This window comes from Pristiophorus japonicus, chromosome 1 (assembly GCF_044704955.1).
Source record: "Pristiophorus japonicus isolate sPriJap1 chromosome 1, sPriJap1.hap1, whole genome shotgun sequence".
Classification (NCBI taxonomy): Eukaryota; Metazoa; Chordata; class Chondrichthyes; family Pristiophoridae; genus Pristiophorus; species Pristiophorus japonicus.
Genome location: NC_091977.1, coordinates 221464586 through 221486293, shown reverse-complemented (window position 1 = coordinate 221486293; position 21708 = coordinate 221464586). Strand labels below are relative to the sequence as shown.

Genomic DNA, 21708 nt, shown 5'->3' with positions numbered 1-21708 from the left:
TCGGGATAAACGGGTCCTTTTAGGAAATGGGAGGCAGTGACTAGTGGAGTGCCGCAAGGCTCAGTGTTGGGACCCCAGCTCTTTACAATTTACATTAATGATTTGGATGCAGGAATTGAGTGTAATATCTCCAAGTTTGCAGATGACACTAAACTGGGTGGCGGTGTGAGCTGTGAGGAGGATGCTAAGAGGCTGCAGGGTGACTTGGACAGGTTAGGTGAGTGGGCAAATGCATGGCAGATGCAGTATAATGTGGATAAATGTGAGGTTATCCACTTTGGTGGCAAAAACACGAAGGCAGAATATTATCTGAATGGTGGCAGATTAGGAAAAGGGGAGGTGCAACGAGACCTGGGTGTCATGGTTCATCAGTCATTGAAAGTTGGCATGCAGGTACAGCAAGTGGTGAAGGCGGCAAATGGCATGTTGGCCTTCATAGCTAGGGGATTTGAGTATCGGAGCAGGGAGGTCTTACTGCAGTTGTACAAGGCCTTGGTGAGGCCTCACCTGGAATATTGTGTTCAGTTTTGGTCTCCGAATCTGAGGAAGGACGTTTTTGCTATTGAGGGAGTGCAGCGAAGGTTCACCAGACTAATTCCAGGGATGGCTGGACTGTCATATGAGGAGAGACTGGATCAACTGGGCCTTTATTCACTGGAATTTCGAAGGATGAGAGGGGATCTCATAGAAACGTATAAGATTCTGACGGGATGGGACAGGTTAAATGCGGGAAGAATGTTCCCAATGTTGGGAAAGTCCAGAACCAGGGGACACAGTCTTAGGATAAGGGTAGGCCATTTAGGACTCAGATGAGGAGAAACCTCTTCACTCAGAGAGTTGTTAGCCTGTGGAATTCCCTGCCGCAGAGAGTCGTTGGTGCCAGTTCAGTGGATATATTCAAAGAGGGAGTTAGATATGGCCCTTACGGCTAAAGGGATCAAGGGGTATGGAGAGAAAGCGGGAAAGGGGTACTGAGGTGAATGATCAGCCATGATCATATTGAATGGTGGTGCAGGCTCAAAGTGCCGAATGGCCTACTCCTGCACCTATTTTCTATGTTTCTATGTTTCTATGTTTCTACGGTCTCTGTCACAGGTGGGGCAGATGGTGGTTGCAGGGACGGGTGGGTGGGGTGCTTGATTCATTTTACGCTTCTTCCGCTGTTTGTACTTGACTTCCGCGTGCTCTCGCGAAAGGACTCCAAGTGTTCGGTGCCTTCTCGGATGCTTCTCCTCTACTTTAAGCGGTCATGGGCCAAGGATTCCCAAGAGTCGGTGGGGATATTGCATTTTTTCAAGCCAATGTGCTGCACAGTTGAAGGGAGCATCCACAAACCCTTCATTGTGGCTAGTGGACACAGGTGACTGGACAAAATGCAGCTATAAGGGGAAGGAGGGAAAGGAGATACAGTAGATTTGGGAAGATACTGGCGCTGTTTGAAGAGAGAGCGTGTGAATAGACTGATTCCTGGGATGCGGGGACTGTACTGTGAGGAGAGATTGAGTAGACTAGGCCTATATTCCCTAGAGCGCTATGGTAATTACAGTCCATTTGAAAGAATATGGACATCACTCACTGATTTCCTTGGTACAAGTCTATTCATCAATTGACTAAATTAAAAAGTGGTAACAGAAAAATCTGCTAAACTGTCAAATGGCTGTGACTAGGCATAGTTAATACTGGATTACCTTTTTATTTAAAATTGCACTGCCATCATTTAATGTTGTGATTATAACTGTTTTGTATTTGCAATATCTCACCCTAGTGACAGCATTTAAAGATAATTTTCCAAGTGACCTTCTGATGATCCAGCTGGTTTCTCATCCTACAGCCATGTATCTCAGCTGATGCGCAAGCCAAGGATTCACACATTGATATTCATGGCAAAATATATAAACCTCATGTCAATGAGCTGTAACTCATCATATGGAAGAACTAGACTCATGGGCAATTTGATCAAGTTTTATAAAATAATGAAGGTTCCGGGTAGGTGAGGAGTGTATGTATCGTGATGTATAAGGCACCACAAATGTGTGGGACAGACCACATGGATCAATAGGTCTTTTCTGGTCATTTTAATATGGTCGTATGTTCAAATTGACACTATATGCAAAAAGTTACAGGAACATCTTAATAGTTCACCCCCCAAAAAAGACTTGCATTTATATAGCGCCTTCCACAACCACCGGATGTCCCAAAGTGCTTTACAACCAATTATGTACTTTTTGAAGTATAGTTACTGTTGTAGTGTAGGAAATGTGGCAGCAAATTTGTACACAGCAAGCTCCCGCAAATAACAATGTGATAATTGTTATGTATGCAACACCTTGTAACCAGCATTCTACCGCCACCAGAGGGTGCATCTGTTGGAGTCCAAAGGGATCCCAGCATCCCTCGGGAGCACTGCATGTAAGCAGGCCTCCCATGCTGTGCCAGCACTCTGGAGTCAGAATAAAGAGACTAAGGTCACACTTACTCAAGTCTACAGTACAGTCACATTGCTTTATTTGAGACATAACAATAATGACCAGATAATCTGCTTTAGTGATGTTGATCGAAGGATAAATATTGGCTCAGGACACCAGGGAGACAGAGGGAAATAAAATGGGTGCAGAAGCAAAAGATAGAAAGGAGAATAGTAAAAGTGGAAGGCAGAGAAACCCAAGGCAAAAATCAAAGGGCCACATTACAGCAAAATTCTAAAAGGCACAAAGAGTGTTAAAAAGACAAGCCTGAAGACTCTGTGCCTCAATGCGAGGAGTATTCGTAATAAAGTGGATGAATTAAATGCGCAGACAGCTATTAACGATTATGATATAATTGGGATTACGGAGACATGACTCCAGGGTGACCAAGGCTGGGAACTCAACATCCAGGGGTATTCAACATTCAGGAAGGATAGACAGAAAGGAAAAGGAGGTGGGGTAGTGTTGCCGGTTAAAGAGGAAATTAACACAACAGTAAGAAAGGACATTAGCTTGGATGATGTGGAATCTGTATGGGTAGAGCTGCGGAATACCAAAGGGCAGAAAACGCTAGTGGGAGTTGTGTACAGACCACCAAACAGTAGTAGTGAGGTTGGGGATGGCATCAAACAAGAAATTAGGGTTGAGTGCAATAAAGGTACAGCACTTATCATGGGCGACTTTAATCTACATATAGATTGGGCTAACCAAGCTGGTAGCAATGCGGTGGAGGAGGATTTCCTGGAGTGTATTAGGGATGGCTTTCTAGACCAATATGTCGAGGAACCAACTCGAGAGCTGGCCATCCTCGACTGGGTGTTGTGTAATGAGAGGGGACTAATTAGCAATCTTGTTGTGTGAGGCCCCCTGGGGAAGAGTGAGCATAATATGGTAGAATTCTTTATGAAGATGGAAAGTGACAGTGTTAATTCAGAGACTAGGGTCCTGAACTTAAGGAAAGGTAACTTCAATGGTATGAGACGTGAATTGGCTAGGATAGACTGGCAAATGATACTTAAAGGGTTGACAGTGGATCGGCAATGGCGGGCATTTATAGATTACATGGATGAACTTCAACAATTGTACATCCCTGTCTGGAGTAAAAATAAAATGGGGAAGGTAGCTCAATCGTGGCTAACAAGGGAAATTAGGGATAGTGTTAAATCCAAGGAAGAGACATATAAATTGGCCAGAAAAAGCAGCAAACCAGAGAACTGGGAGAAATTTAGAATTCAGCATAGGAGGACAAAAGGTCTAATTAGGAGGGAGAAAATAGAGTATGAGGGGAAACTTGCAGGGAACATATAAACTGACTGCAAAAGCTTCTATAGATATGTGAAGAGAAAAAGATTAGTGAAGACCAACGTAGGTCCTTTGCAGTCAGAATCAGGTGAATTAATAATGGGGAACAAAGAAATGGCAGACCAATTGAACAAATACTTTGGATCTGTCTTCACTAAGGAAAACCCAAATAACCTTCTGGAAATATTGGGGTTCGAGGGTCTAGCGAAAAGGAGGAACCGAAGAAAATCCTTATTTGTCAAGAAATTGTGTTAGGGAAATTGATAGGATTGAAGGCCGATAAATCCCCAGGGCCTGATAGGCTGTATCCCAGAGTACTTAAGGAAGTGGCCCTAGAAATAGTGGATGCATTGGTGATCATTTTCCAACATTCTGGATCTGGATCAGTTCCTATGGACTGGAGGGTAGCTAATGTAACACCACTTTTTAAAAAAGGAGGGAGAGAAAATAGGGAATTATAAACCGGTTAGCCTGACATCGGTGGTGTGGAAAATGTTGGAATCAATTATTAAAGATGAAATAGCAGCGCATTTGGAAAGCAGTGACAGGATCGGTCCAAGTCAGCATGGATTTATGAAAGGGAAATCATGCTTGACAAATCTTCTAGACTTTTGTGAGGATGTAACTAGTAGAGTGGACAAGGAGAACCAGTGGATGTGGTGTATTTGGACTTTCAAAAAGCTTTTTACAAGGTCCCACACAAGAGATTGGTGTGCAAAATTAAGGCACATGGTATTGGGGGTAATGTACTGACGTGGACAGAGAATTGGTTGGCAGACAGAAAGCAGAGAGTCTGGATAAACGGGTCCTTTTCAGAATGGCAGGCAGTGACCAGTGGGGTGCTGTCGGGTTCAGTGCTGGGGACCCAGCTATTTACAATATACATCAATGATTTAGATGAAGGAATTGAATGTAATATCTCCAAGTTTGCAGATTACACTAAGCTGGGTGGCGGTGTGAGCTGTGAGGAGGATGCTAAGAGGCTACAGGGTGACTTGGACAGGTTAGGTGAGTGGGTAAATGCATGGCAGATGCAGTATAAATGTGTATATATGTGAGGTAATCCACTTTGATTGCAAAAACAGGAAGACAGAATATTATCTGAATGGTGCCAGATTAGGAAAAGGGGAGGTGCAACGGGACCTGGGTGTCATGGTATATCAGTCATTGAAGTTTGGCATGCAGGTACAGCAGGCGGTGAAGAAGGCAAATGGCATGTTGGCCTTCATAGCCAGGGGATTTGAGTATAAGAGCAGGGAGGTCTTACTGCAGTTGTACAGAGCCTTGGTGAGACCGCACCTGGAATATTATGTTCAGTTTTGGTCCCCTAATCTGAGGAAGCACGTTCTTGCTATTGAGGGAGTACAGCGAAGGTTCACCAGATTGATTCCTGGGATGGCAGGACTGACACGAGAGGAGAGACTGGATCAACTGGGCTTGTATCCACTGGAGTTTAGAAGAATGAGAGGGGATCTCATAGAAACATATAAAATTCTGACGGGATTGGACAGGTTAGAGGCAGGAAGAATGTTCCCGTTGCTGGGGAGTTCCAGAACCAGGGGTCACAGTCTAAGAATAAGAGGTAAGCCATTTAGGACCGAGATGAGGAGAAATTTCTTCACTCAGAATGGTCAACCTGTGGAATTCTCTACCGCATAAAAGTTGTTGAGGCCAGTTGGTTATATATATTCAAAAGGGAGTTAGATATGGCCCTTATGGTCAAAGGGATCAAGGGGTATGGAGAGAAAGCAAGAAAGGGGTACTGAGGTTGAATAATCAGCCATGATCTTATTGAATGGCGGTGCAGGCTCAAGGAGCCGAATGGCCTGCTCCTGTACCTAATTTCTATGTTTCTATAACTCCCCTGCTCTTCTTCGAAATACTGCCATGGGATTTTTTACGTCCATCTGAGAGAGCAGGCGGGGCCTCGGTTTAATGTCTCATCCAAAAGACAGCACCTCCAACAGTGCAGGACTCCCTCAATACTGCACTGGGAGAGTTGGCCTAGATTTTTGTGCTCAAGCCCTGGAGTGAGATTTGAATCAACAACCTTCTGATTCAGAGGCTAGAGTGCTACCAACTGAGCCAGCTGACACCCCAGAAGATAAAACAAAATGAAAGAAGATTTTAAAAGGAACCTTGAAACAAATCGCTATCAAGTGTGACAATGCAATTGAATTGACAGTAACTTACTTATAACCACAAAACGAATGTACAAGAACAGCTAGATCTGGCCAGGAGCACCCTCACATTCTTCCTTCCACAGGTGGGACTAGCCCAAAAGTGTAATAAAACAACACTGCAATGCTTTTTGTGGCAGCCATGTCATTTTCCAACTCGGGTCACAAAAGTGACTTCTATTACACACTAATGAAAGAAATACACATATCATGACATGGAACCCATCAACAAGCTCCCTGTAACTTCAGGAGGTCAGTTTTTTGGCACTACTGCCCTCGGCAAGAGTTGCAGTTTACATATCCATTGCGCCTCATTCGTCAGATCAATATAGTGATATCACAAAAGCCATCAAACAATCCTTATCCACAATGGCTTCTGGCCACATTCCACAGACTATCAGTCGCCTTCCTCTGTTTTTTGACCTAGGATGATTAACAGCCCATCAAACTCTCAGAAAAGCCATACACCTGCTGCTTCTGGGTTCTCCTAATCCAAATTAGATATCTAGATAGCATGCTTCTGAAAGCGTAATAATATTGAAATAAAATTAAGTGTAATAAAAAAAAATCAGTTTTACTAATAATGCTGTAATAACATTGCTCATTTCTGTGGAGTGGGGGTTATAAAATAAAATGGCTTCAGTCCAGGGGTGCCCCTCACCCCAATCCTCCCCAAAGTCTTGGAAGACCACCCCCCCCCCCCACACACACCCCACTTCTCAGAGCTACATTTCCCCCTTTCCTAATTCACTTAATTATGTAACCAAAAGTAAAATTCATGAATGTCAAACAGTTTGCATGCTTCCACTCTGGCTATGGGGCAACAAGCGGTGCCGAAGTCTGTGTCTTCCTGGTGGAACAGGGTATTTTGGCACTTTACTAATTCTAATCATTCTGTTGCAAAGTGATACAACATGGGATGTCATTGGAACTTAGGAACAGAAGTGGGCCATTCAGCCCCTCGAGCCTGTTCCTTCATTCAATCAGGTCATGGTTGATCCGAGACCTAACTCCATATACCCACCTTTGGCCCATATCCCTTAATACCTTTGGTTAACAGAAATCTATCAATCTCAAATTTAAAATTAACAATTGATCTAGCATCCATTGCCATTTGCGGAAGTGAGTTCCAAGTTTTTAAACCACCTTTTGTGAATAGAAGTATTTCCTAATTTTAGTCCTAAAAAGGTCTGTCTCTAATTTTTAGACTATGCCTCCTCATCCTAGATTCCCTAGCCAACAGAAATAGCTTCTCTCTCTCTACCCTATCTGTTCTCCTTAATATCTTGAAAACTTCGATCAGATCACCCCTTAACCTAGTCATGCTGCCAATTGCCACTCTCCCATTAAGAAGAGGTGACCGCACAGCAAATAAAATCACTATTGCACTTAGTTGCCAGCATTTTTAATTGGAAACTATACTCCTGCTGCCTCCTCCATTTACTGGTATGTTTTTGGGCTTTGAAAGTCATATTTAATCTGAGTTTGCATATTAACATTTAATCATTAAAATCACTGTGTATTTACACTAAAGTTCAGTGTTGGCACAAAATGATTTTGGATTTGCACCAATACTAAAATAGTAGTGTAATCTGGAGCCAGGGCCTGACTTGCCTCAAATTGAGATTCCCTGGATTGGCAGTCTTTGGTATGACACCATGTGGAGTGTAAAGCTAATGTGGTTTCAAACCTGGTTTACAAAGTACGCAGGAGTCCATTATACTCGAGCACTTTGTAACTGCACCTGTCCTCAATTTAAGTGTTTAGAGAGCAGAGATTCTCCAATGCCTGCTTTCTAAACATTGAAACTTATAAATCTGTTTAAAGAGAACTCTGTCCATGTCTGCATCTAAGCAATCACACAGCTTGCTCCCGGACAAGAATAATACTTCTAGCCAGGTAATGTAAATGTGATTCTGTCTAACTGGAACCTGAACTGCAGCCCAGTGTAAATGCACACTTAAAGTTCTGCTGCCACAGTTAAAACTAATGGGAACATTAGAGATATGAGTTATGTTAATCATTAAGCATCAAAATACTACAAAGGGACAGTTAAGTAGTTTTCAGGTATCATAAAAGGGTTTAGGAATAATCTTCCACAGATAGTACTATGTTACTTATTAAAGCAATATTTTTTCAGATTTTCACACACTCAGGGACATCCTGACCCGGTGAAACACATTATTGGACAATATTTGTACATGGAGTTTTTTTTTAAACTGATAGCTTTCGTGATTATAGAAAAAACACGTTAAGTAGTGCCATTACATCAGATCACTAAAGGCACACATTGTTTATTTAATTCTGGGTACAATCTGAATTTCAATTTAATTCTGAATGCCACACATTAGCTTTTCATGTGTAAAGTTACAGTTCTGTAGGCAATGAAATCACTTGTATCCTTGGACAGCATCCATTAAATAGTAAGATTTAAAAGAATGGTGATGTCACTGTAAAATATATTTCAAGAATAGGATTAGTGATGGAATTATGTCATGGCATTGTTTGTCTTGAACTTCGAAGTGATTTTCATATTAGTTTAATTTCTATTTTTCTCCTGTCCTCCCCTAAAGGGAGTGACTCGTGTTGGGATAAAGGCGAGTAGGGACTGGAAATTACCATTTTCCATAGCAGCCTAGACTGCACACATACAATTGTAGTGTGGTCATCTGAAAGCAATCAGGAATCAAAACCCTCGCAGATTTATATGCCCCCCCACCCCCCCACCCACAGACACATAGGCCAATAGTGGTGCCCCCTCCATCGCACAAGCTGAAATCAGCTAACAGTACAAACTAGGGTATGAATTTAGGGCCTCCAGATATATGCGGCACAGTACGCCACAATGCAGTGACTTTCCCACTGGGCCATATTTGCCTTTTTTAAGAAAAATAAAACTAAAGTAAAATTATTAAAACTACATTGTAGATGATTGGGACGCACAACAAATTATCCTGCAAGTGTCAGCTTGGCTCAATTGCTGGCATTCTTGCCTTTAAATTGGAACGTTATGGGATCAAGCCCTGCTCTAGGATTTTGGCACATGATTCTAAACTGGTATTGCAATGCACTACTGAGAGAGAGTCGTACTGTGAGGGGTACCATTGTTTGGATGAGATGTTAAATCAAGGGCCCATTTGCCTGTACATGGGGCTGTAAAATATCCCACGGCACTATTTGAAGAACAGCAGGGAGTTCTACCAGAACCCCTCCTTCAACTACCACAACAAAAACAGATTAACTGCTTATTCAACTCAATTGCTGTTGTGGGGGTCTTACAGTATGTAAATTAGCTGTGGCATGTGCTTACAAAACAGTGACTGTACTTCAGAAATTAATTCATTAAATGAGATGTGCTTTGGAAGGTACTGTGTAAATCCAAGTTATTTCTTCTCATATTTTTTGCTTTGGCATAAAAGTTTCTCTGTCATCTGGGCTCTCTCACAAAGTATGCTTGAGCAACTGGTAGCTGTGGGTACACAGAATAAAACTGTCCATAATTTTACACCAAACTTAATCTCACAGAAGATCAGAAGAATAAGAACATTAGAACCAGGAGCAGGAGTGGGCCATTTGGCCTCTCGAGCCTGCTCCGCTATTCAATAAGATCATGGCTGATCTGATCGTGGACTCAGCTCCACTTCCCTGCCCGCTCCCTATAACCCTTTATTCCCTTATCGCTCAAAAATCTGTCTATCTCCGCCTTAAATATATTCAATGATCCAGCCTCCACAGCTATCTGGGGCAGAGAATTCCATAGACTTACAACCTTCAGAGAAGAAATTTCTCCTCATCTCAGTTTTAAAGAGGAGGTTCCTTATTCTAAGACTATGTCCCCTAGTTTTAGTTTCCCCTATGAGTGGAAATATCCTCTCTGCATCCACCTTGTCGAGCCCCCTCATTATCTTATAAGTTTCAATAAGGTCACCTCTCATTCTTCTGAACTCCAATGTGTATGGGACCAACCTACTTAACCTATCCTCATAAGTCAACCCCCTCATCTCCGGAATCAACTGAGTGAACCTTCTCTGAACAGCCTCCAATGTAAGTATATCCTTCCTTAAATACGGAGACCAAAACTGTACACAGTACTCCAGGTATGGCCTCACCAATACTCTGTACAGTTGTAGCAGGGCTTCCCTGCTTTTATACTCTATCCCCCTTGCAATAAAGGCCAACATTCCATTTGCCTTCCTGATTGCTTGCTGTACCTGCATACTAACTTTTTGTGTTTCATGCACAAGGACCCTCAGGTCTCTGTACTGCAGCACTTGGCAATTTTTCTCCATTTAAATAATAATTTGCTTTTCTATTATTTCTGCCAAAGTGGATAACCTCACATTTTCTCATTATACTCCATGTGCCAAATTTTTGCCCATTCACTTAGCCTGTCTATATCTCTTTGCAGATTTTTTGTGTCCACCTCACAATTTGCTTTCCCACCCATCTTTGTATCATCAGCAAACTTGGCTACATTACACTTGGTCCCTTCATCCAAGTCATTAATATAGATTGTAAATAGTTGACGACCCAGCACCGATCCCTGCGGCACCCCACTAGTCGCTGTTTGCCAACCAGAAAATGACCCATTTATCCCGACTCTCTGTTTTCTGTTAGTTAACTAATCCTCTATCTATGCTAATATATTACCCCCCAACCCAGTGAGCTTTTATCTTGTGCAATAACCTCTTATGTGGCACCTTATCGAGTGCCTTCTGGAAATCCAAATACGCCACATCCACTGGTTCCCCCTTATCATTACATCCTCAAAGAACTCCAGCAAATTTGTCAAACATGATTTACCTTTCATTTGACCATGCTGACTCTGCTTGATTGAATCCTGGCTGGTGTAGGAAGTACAAAAATAATTAACACATCCTTCCCACTTATCGTTTGAAAAAAGTGTGCTAATCCACAGTGCTGTAGAAACTTGGGCATTGTAACAGACAAGGTGTTAGAGCAGTTTATTCCTGGAACAACTGGTTAATAATAACGCACGCACCCCCCCCCCCCCCCCCCCCAACAACACACTTTAAAACAAAAAAAGTTTGGAAACTTGTGATGCAATCCTAAAAAAAAACAATGGTTCAACAGGCAAAGACTTGTGCAACATGAAGCTGTACACAGCATGAAACCTTATGTTCAATCTTGATTTGTTTCACATTAGCTGAGCTGGCCTCAGCTGGGGTAGTGGTGAAGAACTACAGCTTGTTGGCCTCAGTGTGTCCCACTGTCAGGGAGGGAATAGTATCAGCAAGGTCCCCCTCTCCTGATTAAAGCAGGGGTACTGAACAGCAAAGTGCACAAGTGTGCCCAAATCCAGCGAAGACAGGATTGGACTTGGCTGTGATGCCCCCAGTGACCGAATAGTCGGTCAACTCTATCTGGCATCACATAAAGGATAGCAATATATGAGAGTACAGCCAGCACCTGTACAACCAGAACACGAAGCAATGCCTTCATGGGAAGACTGAGGTGAAATAGTGGATTTGGTCGTGGGCAATTGCCGGGCACAGGGATTGGTCTGCCGCTCATTCGTTCAGTTACACCAATCGACAGACTGCAATGAGTCTCCCCGCAGAAATCGTAAAGGGAGCGGGGGGCTAACAACCATTGAGATGTTCCAGTTTGGCAGCTAGCCATAGCAGCATCTGCTGTCAGGAAAGACAACTTTTTTTTTTGGGCACTAAAATCAAATTTTAAACTTTACTTGGAGAAAATAACTCCAGCTGGCGGCCTTCCAGCCCGTTTGATGAACAACTATCGGTCTGTTGCATTGTCGCCCTCAACACAAAAGCCAAACATTGTGAAATCCTGCCAGCTCTGCCCTTGCAGTTGATGGAAACATTTATCGCCCCGGGTGTTGTTTATCTTTTTCTAATACAATGGTAGATCATATGGTCTGCTCATCCTATCGTTGCTCCCCCTGTCGATTTTTATTTTTTTGTTCCCAAGACAAACACGGCATCAGCGCGGTTACATAACAACATGGAGCGAGTGAGTGAGTGAGCACAGGCGTCTCACATGTGGGCTGCAGCAGGACCAAAACTTCCTGCTTTGGGGAAACCGAAATGCAGAGCAGAGTGATTTGTAATTCCAGAACAACTTAAGCCAGATGCATGCAAACGTTTTAATAGCAGCCAAGCCGAATATTCAAACAGCAGAATAAACAATTACTGGTTCTTACCTACTCCCAGTAGGTGAAACTGACCAGGGCTGCCTCTGAAATTGACCAGGACTAATAGTGAAGATAAATCAAAATAATAAGGGGAGCAACAATACTTTAGATTTTGTATAGCCCGCAAAACAAAACTCTCTTCTCCAATTGGTAAGCTTCCTGGTGATTGATCCAGGATCAGGAGTGCCTTTAAAGACTACATTAACGATTAACGGAAACAGACAATGCCTCCAGCACCAGAGGTGACGGGTGCGGTTTCCAAAGGCGGAAGACTGACTGCCTGTGCCTGCACAATGAATGAGTAACAACCACCGCCCGCAACCTTCAACACCAACATTGCAGCACATGTTCCACTGTAAGGGGGAAGTCGCCAATCAGCGTGGACAAGCTACTCGCTCCGCCTTCCACTCAGAATGGTTGGTTGGTTGTGGTAAATTTATTTGCTCCCAGGATAAACGATGGCGGGTTATTTGCGGGGCTTTGAATGTATTGGGACCCAATAAATCAAATCAGACTGCTATTACAAGAGATTGGATCATTTTTAACCACTGTTTGGGGGGTAGGGGGCGGCGGTGAATTCCATAATTCCGTCCAGTTTTCACTGAAGAAAGCCAGCAACAGATAGCAACCTGTTCTTGAGATAGAATCATAGAAAAGTACGACACAGAAGATGGCCATTCGGCCCATCGGTGTCGGTGGAAAAAGAGCGACCCAGCCTAATCCCATCTTCCAGCACTAGGTCCGTAGCCGTGTAGGTCACGGCTCTTGATGTGATGGAGATGTTCAAAATGATGAGGAGTTTAGATAAGGGAAAGAACTGCCTCCATTAGTCAGTAACTAAGGGCATAAGTTTAAGACCACCAGGAAAAGAGTCAAGTGGGAGACGAGATTTTTTTTTATTGCAAAAGGGTCTTAGGACACGAAAAGCCTTACCAGAAACAGGGTTGGAGGCAGAACGTAGAACAGCTTTTAAAACGTAAGTGAATAAATATTTTAAAAGTTTTTCTAAAAAAAAGGCTTGGGGGAATGGGACTAAATGTTCTTTCAGAAAGCCGGCACATGCACAATAGGTCAAATGGCCTCCTTTGATGATGTAAAATTGAAAGACGAACAATGTCAGCCCCGGAGTGTGGTCAGTGCGAGCAGCTTGTCACCGCATTTGGTCACTGTGCTTTGCTTACAAAGCAGAGTTTGTGAATGGGCGAACAGGATTACATGAATGAGCGGCTGGGTCCTCTAAACCAGCTTCCAGTTTTCTACATTATGTGAAATGAATTAATTACATTTCTGTCCCAACTAAAATTGGCTTGGCTTTTGCCTTCCAGAGGACAAAAGATCAATTACTAGCAGATTACTGGAGTTCTCCCAAACACCCAAAAGCCACACCACAGCAGCATATCATTTAAGATTTTAAAATAGCATCCTAGCTGCGTTTAGATTCTTTGAAGCTGCAACAAGTCGAGGAAAACCCTTAATTGCAGCCAGGTCCTATATAATTTTGGGGGTGCTTCTCCTTGTGAGGAGATGTGTTGTCAGAAATCAACAGCTTCTGGAACTAAAATTTGTGACCTTATTTTCTAGCAGGGGCTACATGGTAATTGGAAACACCTGTTGGCAAAATCAATTTCATGAAAAAGAAAAAAAATGACCAACAACAGCTCAATGTAGGCAATCAATAACAAAGTTTAAAACTAATACATGCAATACACAACTCTTTTTGGGGGCAAACATAAACATTAAATCAAGTGCCCCCCCCCCCCGATCTGGGGGACACTCCAAACATTCTTCAGGCCCTTTTTTGTGTTTTTTTTGGGGGGGGGGTTTGTATTTTTTGGGGGAGGGGGTTTTGGGCACTAAAATCATGATTTTTACAAGTGCCCCCTATAAAAGGGGAGGGGGACACTAAAACCCAGCAATTAAAACAAATTAAACTTTAAAACATATAAAATCAAATTAAAATTTGGTTGCCGGGGGTAACGATGCACTCCAGTCCCTCCGGCGCCCACCTCTCACGGAAGGCCGCGAGCGTACCGGTGGACACCGCCTGCTCCATCTTCAGGGACACCCTGGCCCGGATGTAAGCACAGAAGAGATACATGCAACACACATGAAAAGAAACACAGAGCAAGTGAAAGCTGTTACCTTCCACTTTGGTATTTATTTTAGGTGAAGATCCATTGGCACAGCAACCAGTCCCCACAGGGATTATCTGTGGAAACTAACGCCATCAATTAACTAGAGAGTTCAGCTGGGAAACTGGAAACCCTGCAACTTATCACCAAGGCCACAGATTTGCAGTTTTCATGTGAAAAAATGAACAGAATTGTGTAATGTGGCCACCAAAAATCCTTTAAACAATCCCTCAGTCTCACACAGTAAAAACGAAATTCAACCAGTGACTCTGTTTATCACATTTCTTTAATACGTGTGTTTTGAATGAAAAACTTTTCTTTGGTGGGAAATGATTCTCATTTAGATAGCATATGATCACATCTCTCATAAATGTCTCAAAATGCTTCACATGCAGTGAGTTCCTTTTGAAGTGGAATAATTGCTGTTATGAAGCCAGGCATGGCAGCCATTCTACACCAGCAACGTGCAATCAACAGCACCAAAATAAATGCCCAACTATTTTGGTGGTATTGGTTGACAGAGGGATGTTGAACTCTACCAGGGAAAATAGAGGTCACAGAGGCTGTGCAAGGGGCAGCAGGCATTGAAACATCCCTTTGTAGTTAGAGTTCAGCAGGACACCAAAACAATGCATGGTTATTTATTTAAACATATAAAGGAGATAGTGAGTAATGGGGGCAGAAAAAAACAGGAGCAATGCAAGAAGGAAGGGAAGCTTGTATTTATATAATACTTTAACATGTCTCTCAAAACATGGCAGAACAATGAATTACTTTGAAGTGGAACAACTAGTGTGTAGATAAATATGGCATCCACAATCATACAAAAAGTAACAAAATGAATGATCAGTTGATCTGTTTTTGGTGGTGTTGGTTGAGGGAAGGATGCTGACCAGGACATCAGGTGAACTCTGTGGTTATCTGTGTCGTGGGATCTTTAACATCTACCTGAACCACAGGAATACAAAGAGTTGTGGCTTTGTGATGGAAAGAAACTGGATTGGGGATTAGGGCCAGCATAAACTGCACACGATGCTGGCGGAGAGGATCGACTCAGGCTTTATAATGTTTAAGAGCCTAAGAACATAAGAAATAGGAGCAGGAGCAGGCCATACGGCCCCTCGAGCCTGCTCCGACATTCAATAAGATCATGGCTGATCTGATCATGGACTCAGCTCTACTTCCCTGCCCACTCCCGATAACCCCTTATCGTTTAAGAAACTGTCTATTTTTGTCTTAAATTTATTCAATGTCCCAGCTTCCACAGCTCTCTGAGACAGAGAGAAAGACATCAGCATGGGGAATGGGCCACCAGCTGGGGAGAAGGGAGACAGTACTGGTGTGAGAAATGGTACAGCCCTGGTAGTGATTATCTGATCCCCTAACTTATGTCTTCCTTCCCCACCCATACCCTAGTAATGTTCAGTGTGGGGAGACTGCAACCAAAGGATAAAAATCCTTCCTCTTCCCCATCACAAAATAAACCAGTTCAGCACATTCCCATTTAAAAGATTGCTTTCCAGGTATAATTTGGGAAACACAAAACAAACTCTATTGCATTCCAGTAGACGGTAATATAAGCTGTTATTGTGGACATTGCCTGGCAATCACTTGCCATTGAGATCAGATGCCAACTTGGTTGTTGGTGCTGGTGACGTTTAATTGTGCATGAGAATAGACATGGTCTACGCATAAGTAATTTAAAATGGATGTTTTTAAAACAAAGTTTACAACAACAGTTTCATTTTAAATAGCATCTTCAACATAGAAAAACACCCCAAGGAGGGGTTAATCTGGTAAACTTCAGCCAAATTCTGGATGCTGCCATTAAATATAAAACTAAAGCCAAAAGTTAAAATTAAAATAGGGCATGAAATCCCGGCCTCGCCGGGTCCGTACTGAATGCGTATGGACCCGGCGAGGCATTGCAACAGCTGGTTTTTTGCCGTGCAATGTGCATGCGCCGAAAACCGGCTTTTCCGATCTGTCAAGGTATCTCTTGACAGATCTTCCGCATCCCCGGGAGAAGGACATCCACGCAAGAGAGAGATTGGGCTATTTGCCCATCTCTTGCCCAGCGAATGTCCTTCAAACTCTTATGCCTGGTAAAAGCATAACCTACTTTTACCAGTGTAACAGTTTTAATACATATAAACATTTTATTTAAATGCACATTTTTATAGTAAAAACCCTGTCCATTAAAGTAAGTTTATTTTCAACCCTATTAAAACAAAATCCAAAAAATGTATTTTTTTTCTAAAACATTTAATTAACTTTAATTTCAATTAATTTTAAATATGTGAGGTGTTTTTTTAAATTAATTATGTTGTTTTAGGGGGTTATTCTCAATTATAGTAATGGGAACTCGGAGAATCGGCGTTTCCATTACTAGCAATTAGAATACCGTACCGTGATTGGTTGTCCAGGCCCACGTGACTCCAGCTTCTCCGACCATATCTTGAAGATGTGGGCCTCTGACCGGAATTTCAGGGAATATTCAAATTGTGTGGCATGGGCCATTACAAGTGCACACAGACCATTGTACTGCTTACTGGAGTGAGGATGCCTTTTTGCAAACAGAATGCTGAGTTGCATTACCAAATCAGTAGTGTTTAAGTTTGAAGATGTCATGCTTAAGCTCGACAGTGCAGTAGTCAGGTCACACCTTGAATATTACGTTCATTTCTGGGGCACAAGAGATACATCCAAACATTGGCAGCTCCATTTTCGGTCTGGTAAATTTCGTATTGGCAAGCCGAATGCCACCAAACATTCTTTAAGCAAGCATTAATAAAATACTATATGACCTATCTAACCTAAATGAATTATTTCCAGGTTAGGCCAGTATCTTCCAACTTGGATCTAATATGCAACATCTCTCCCAATCTCCTGCTGTAACTTCAGTGGAAGATTGATGGAAACCACGGAGAAGCAGCGAAAATGGGGTTTCTGCTGATCTTCTGCCAAAGTTACAAAGAGGTCGGCGGTGCCAAGCAGCCGTGGAAAGCTTCAGTGAACCTGTGGACACTATGGTCATATTCCATGGTCGTCATGGAGCAGGTGGAGGACGGTGACGAACTTTGGGGGACATCCGAAACAGAGGATAGGATGGTCTACATGGCTGTAGTAATACCCGCCCTCCTGTATGGCTCAGAGACATGGACCATGTACAATAGACACCTCAAGTCGCTGGAGAAATACCACCAACGATGTCTACGCAAGACGCAACAAATCCCCTGGGAAGGCAGACGCACCAACATTACTATCCTTGACCAGGCCAACATCCCCAGCATTGAAGCACTGACCACACTTGATCAGCTCTGCTGGGCAAGCCACATAGTTCGCATGCCAGACACAAGACTCCCAAAGCAAGTGCTCTACTCGGAACTCCTTAACGGCAAACGAGCCAAAGGTGGGCAGCAAAAACGTTACAAGAATACTCTCAAAGCCTCCCTGATAAAATGCAACATCCCCACTGATATCTGGGAGTCCCTGACGAAAGACTGCCCTAAGTGGAGGAAGTACACCCGGGAGGGGTCTGAGCACTTCGAGTCTCATCGCCGAAAGTATGCAGAAATCAAGCACAGGCAGCAGCAAGAGCATGTGACAAATCTGTCCCACCCACCCCTTCCCTCAACGACTATCTGTCCCACCTATGACAGGGACTGTGGCTCTCGTATTGGACTGTTCAGCCATCTGGGAACTCATTTTAAGAGTGGAAGCAGATCTTCCTCGATTCCGAGGGACTGCCTATGATGATGATTCCATGGTCATCCAGACACGTACCAAAGCTCTGAACATAGGTAGAGACAGCACCCCTGGTGATCCTACACATCTTGGACCTGTACGCTTTGGTTTTCACTCGTTCGTGGTGCAGATTCATCAGGAGGTTCTCCAACCTACTCGTCCTACAGCGAGTGACCAAAGATGAATTAATCTGAGAGAAAAATCTAATCCAAAATCGAGCAGTCATTTAAACAATGATAAAGGGGCTTAAACCAGAGGCGACGCGAGGAAACATATGTTTACACCGCGAGTTGTTGCGATCTGCAATGCAATGCCTGGAAGAATGGTGGGAGCAGATTCAATAGTTCAAAAGAGAAATGGATAAATGTTGAAGGGAAAACATGTACAGGGCTCTGGGGAAAGAGCAGAGGAGAGGGATTAATTGGATAGCTCTACCAAAGAGCTGGCACAGGCATGATAGGCCGAATGTCCTCCTTCTATGCTGTATCATTCTATGATTCGATTAACCATGGCCACTGTAGAAATATATGAAATGTCATTTCGTCCTGACCACAGTAAAACACACGGGCAGGACATTAATGAAGTGGCTGAAACAATGGTTCAAAGCCACTCTGCGACCTAGGTCGCCAGCCATGCTGGGAAGTAACAAGCCCTAGAGGCAATACATGAGTCACAAGGCTGATCCCCAGTGCCAGCGGTCGGAGTTGCGAGGAAAGGTTCGAAAAACTTAGCTTACGTCTTGAAAGGAGGCAAATGAGAGTGGACCTTGCACTATTTCAAGCTAAGCCATGACTCCAGAACAAGGAGACATATGGACAAATTGATAAAAAGGCACATTCAGAACTGATGTTAGGAAGCTCAAAGAGTGATGAATGCCTGGAATGGTCTAAGTAGAGTGGGGGAAGGCAAAATCTCTGGAATCATTCAAGATGCTGGACGCTGGACGATGAGGAGGCGAGGGGGTAGTTGCAGGTTTCTGTGGGACAGTGAACTACATATGCCAAATAGCCTCCCTTAGCCCTGCTTATCAATGTGAAGGTAGGCCATGGAGTGACCCTACCATAATTTTGTGTATGGTTGTCCTGATGACAATAGAACATTTTTAAAATATATATGTATATTTATATACAAACGCACATGTACCTTGCTAACTCTACATGCAATTGACTTATGCACAGGCATTTCTCTAAAGGTGCAAGAGCAGTATGGACCTGTAAATGGACCGTCGACCAATAGTCGACCCTGTCCACTGCTCTGCTGGGAACCTGTGCTGTTACTGCGGGGATTCCACGACCCCCACTGCCCCCTCCCCACTCATTTCATTGAATGGCTCACTCACCGTAATGTCAAGGAGGAGAATCGCAAAACAGACGGTGCTCTAACACAGCGCGATCTCTGTAACAATTCACATTAGCCGTTTCATCTTGCGAGATGATCTAAAGCGAAGTGATTATTATCCAGCAGCTTTACACTTACCATCATCTGAGAAGATCGGGCTCCTGGGCGTAAACTCTCCCCCTCACTTGCTACACTGAGACAGACAGGCTCTGAACACTCGCTCCAAACGCTGGGCAACGCATCGACTGACACCAGATTCGAATCGCGCTCCGGGAAACTGAAAAGAACTGAGGGAGACAAGTAACGTGACCGACTGAGCGCCACAACAGACACCTACAGGAAGTGAGTGAGACATCATCGCACTCCATGGGAACAATAACTGTACCAAAACAGAAATGATAGAAAACATGTGGCGGACAGACCACACAAAATAAACAAGTCCAGTTTGATTTGGCTCGGGACCCGAACAGTCACACTCAGATGTATTCAGAGATTAGTAAATAATATTAAAGTATTGTGTATTGAACTTGAATTCGCTCAGAGCAAATAGAAATCTTACTTTGGGCATCATAAAATTCAGATTTTTATCCGAGTGCACTTGGGCTTCACTCGTTTATCTATCCAAATAAAAAATGCATTTAGAAGTATGTGTCTTCTTCTCAAATCCAAATGGACTGAGTTTAATAATTTAAAAAATATACTCACCAGTACTGTAACAAAGAAAGAATGAATTTTCATTTACATAACGATTGCCACGTCCTCGTGATGCCCCAAAGCCCTTCACAATAACTTGCATTTATATAGCACCTTTAACATAGTAAAATGTCCTAAGGTGCTTCACAGGAGTGATTATCAAACACAATTTGGAACCGAGCCAGATAAGGAGATATTAGGTCAGATGGCCAAAGCTTGGTCAAAGAGGTGGGTATTTAAGGAGCGGCAAAGAGGTTTAGGGAGGAAATCCCAGAGCTTAGACCTTAGGCATTGAAGGCACGGCTGCCAATGGTGGAGCGATTAAAATCGGGGATGCGCAAAAGGTCAGAATTGGTGGAGCGTAGAGGTCTGGGGGGAAAGAATTAATGTGAGTTAAAATATAAGAACATAAGAAATAGTAGGAGTGGGCCCTTCGAGCCTGCTCCGCCATTCAATAAGATCATGGCTGATCTGATCTTGGTCTCAACTCCAATTCCCTGCCCGCCCCCCACAACCCTTGACTCTCTTATCGTTCAAGAATCTATCTATCTCCATCTTAAATATATTCAATGAACCAGCCTCCACTGCTCTCTGAACCCCAAAGATTCACGACCCTCTGAGAGAAGAAATTCCTCCTCATTTCCGTTTTAAAATGGCGACCCCTTATTCTGAAATTATGCTCTCTAGTTGTAGATTCCCCCACAAGGGGCAACATCCTCTCTGCATCTACCATATCAAACCCCCTCAGAATCTTATACATTTCAATAAGATAATTCTTCTAAACTCCAATGAGTATAGGCCCAACCTGCTCAACCTTTTTTCATAAGTCAACCCCTTCATCTCAGGAATCAACCTCGTGAACCTTCTCTGACTGCCTCCAATGCAAGTATATTCCTCCTTAATAAATAAGGAGACCAAAACTGTACGCAGCACTTCAGGTGTGATCTCACCAATGCCCTGTACAGTTGTGGCAGGACTTTCCTACTTTTATACTCTATCCCCCTTGCAATAAAGGCCAACATTCTATTTGCCTTCCTGAATACTTGCTGTACCTGCATGCTAACTTTTTGTGTTTCACATGCAAGGACCCCCAGATTCCTCTGTACCGCAGTATTTTGCAATCTCTCCCCAATTAAATAATAATTCGATTTTTTATTTTTCCTACCAAAGTGGATAACCTCACATTTTCCCACATTATTCTCCATCTGCCAAATATTTGCCTACTCACTTAGCCTGTCTATATCCCTTTGCAGATTTTTTGTGTCCTCCTCACAGCTTGCTTTCCCACCTATCTTTATTTCATCAGCAAATTTGGCTACATTACATTCTGTCCCTTCATCCAAGTCATTAATATAGATTGTAAATAGCTGAGGCCCTGGCACTGATCCCTGTGGCACCCCACTAGTTACTGTTTGCCAACCTGAAAATGACCCATTAATCGCGACTCTCTGTTTTTTGTTCATTAACTAATCCACTATCCATGCTAATATATTACCCCTAACCCCGTGAGCTCTTATCTTGTGCAGTAACCTTTTATGTGGCACCTTATCGAATGCCTTCTGGAAATCCAAATACACGACATCTACTGGTTCCCCTTTACCCTGCTCGTCACATCCTCAAAGAACTCCAGCAAATTTGTCAAACATGATTTCCCTTTCATAAAACAATGCTGA

The 21708-nt window shown here is 43.1% G+C and overlaps 1 protein-coding gene across 1 annotated transcript in view; it reads right to left on the bottom strand.

Annotated features, from left to right (window-relative positions):
• The window catches only part of LOC139242088 (MOB kinase activator 3B), a 237260-nt gene extending 217692 nt beyond the window's left edge, over positions 1 to 19568 (bottom strand). Inside the window, exon 1 of the mRNA XM_070870248.1 lies at positions 19481 to 19568. The gene's annotated coding sequence lies outside the window, so the exon portion shown is untranslated. The remainder of the gene's footprint in view (positions 1 to 19480) is intronic.
• Between the last annotated feature and the right edge of the window lie 2140 nt (positions 19569 to 21708).